Consider the following 2,048-nt stretch of genomic DNA (forward strand, 5'->3'; position numbering starts at 1 on the left):
TATCACAATACCCCCCTCAAAAAAAATTACAGTGACCACAAAGCAAGGTGTCCACAATAGTTACAGGAGGGGAAAAGTTATTATTTTTTTTTCTACCAGCAATGAACAAAAATAAAATTCACTCTTTTTACTGATGTTTCAAAATTTCAGTGTTAGTTTTACATGCCTTCCCCACCCCCACCACCCTGTTTGTAAGGAACTAAAACATTACATCTGGTGAACAACAAAGATTTCACTACACCAAAAAAGCAGAACACCTATGAAGGAGAGGAATGTTGGTTTTTTAAACAGAAGCAGATGAAAAAAAAAAGATGCAGTACTCCTTCAGTTCTCCGTTAGTCTTAGAAAAATTTTCCAGAATACTACTCCAACCTATAAAAAAGAAAAAAAAATCTTGAATTAGAATCCTTAATTATCTGCATACTGCTTCACACTGTTTTACAGTGAATAATGTGCATTCTGTGTCTGGTCCTGTGTTCCTGGAATGGTAATAAATTGATCCTCAGATCCTTCCAAAGGCTCATCAATTTTGATTGATGCTCAAGATTCATGATGTATTTGCTTGATTCACTGATCACCTTTGCCAGTAATAGATCCAGCCAAATCTTTGGGAATAGTTACTAGTGTTGTAATAATGGGTCCACCAAGACCACCATATGAGCCCCGGACCTATCCATAGGAATAATCATATCCAGAGCCCTCCTGTGCTTCATAAGCCATCTGCCATTCTGAAGGAATCCATGTATCTATTGCAGACTCCCAAGTCTCATCAGCATTAAACAACTACTGGATCTTCTGTTCTATCATAACTATAAAATTTCCTCCTCTGGGTGGTGGTGGTGGAGGAAGAGGAAGATTTCGAGCTCTGCTACTGCCCCTGCCACCATGTCAGGGAGCAGGTGGTGAGAGTCCTCTGCAAGGGCTCTTGTCATCATAATCTCTTCTAGATGGGAACATAGGATGCCCACCACGACCTGGGGGCATTCTATTAAGCCTCCTCTTCCCTGCATGGGAAATCCCAGGGCTTCCTCATGGATCCTCAAACATCATAGTCATAGGTTTCACCATAGAAATTGGGATCATAGGGTTGTGCATGTCCTTTGATGGGAGACTTAGACATAAGATCCAGTATGATCTTTATGTACTCCACAGGTTTTCTACCAATAAGAACAACTCTATCCATGGAATGACTATAGCATTCCTGGAAAGACTCGATAGTTGTCTGCATCAAAGTTCTTTGACTTTAGCACCTCTCACCCCAATAATTCCTCCTGCCAAACTCTGGTGAATCAACAGTCTTAACTTGCAGTCAAAGTCACTTCCTTTATAGTGCTGGTAATTTAAGCATTCCACAGAATCAAATTTGAGTGGGAGCTGGCTGGTTGCCGCGGCTAATGGCAACTGCAGGCCCTCTTCCAAAGTAGGGATGATTTTCTTCAGAATTTCTTCAATTATTTCAGTATCTGCACTGATACTCAATATGCGCTCGGGGCTACTGCTGTCTGGAACTGAAACACCGGCATTGTAGTCTGTACTAAGTGCTTTAGTATTTTTTCCTCCTTTCCCAATCACTGCTCCAGCATTCTTGCTTTGAAGCAAAATTTGCAGTTCAAGTATCTAGTCAGTGTTTCTAGATCTTTTAAAGGCCTGCTTCTCCTCCATATCTTCAGCAAAGCAGTTAACAAATTCAGCTGTGATTTCAGTATTGGGGAAGGTTTCTTTTGGCTGCTCAGTCTCCATTTTCTCAGATTAAGTGGGTAGACAATCAGTATTATATATCCTTGCAGGGCAGAACTGAAATGTTCTGTGAGGGATCAACAACTGACACCATAGTGCTATAGTAACTGCATGAGGCCTCCTCCTTTTCTACCATGATGCTGCCCTAGTCAGTCTGAGCTAAACAGAGCAGGCAATTTCTTAATACTAGTTGATTTTTTTTGCCCATAACAATCCTACAAAATAGAAGACACAAAGAAACAAAAAATTATTCTCATTCCTGTACAGCTCCCTTTTATTTTCACGGTGACAGTGATAGAGTGGTACAAAAA

At 40.6% G+C, this 2,048-nt stretch overlaps 1 pseudogene; it reads right to left on the reverse strand.

Moving 5' to 3' along the window:
• Positions 1-408: 408 nt before the first annotated feature.
• LOC114029899 lies at positions 409-1,820 on the reverse strand (annotated as a pseudogene).
• Positions 1,821-2,048: the final 228 nt, after the last annotated feature.

This window comes from Vombatus ursinus, unplaced genomic scaffold (genome assembly GCF_900497805.2).
Source record: "Vombatus ursinus unplaced genomic scaffold, bare-nosed wombat genome assembly UNPS02014942.1, whole genome shotgun sequence".
Taxonomy (NCBI): Eukaryota; Metazoa; Chordata; class Mammalia; order Diprotodontia; family Vombatidae; genus Vombatus; species Vombatus ursinus.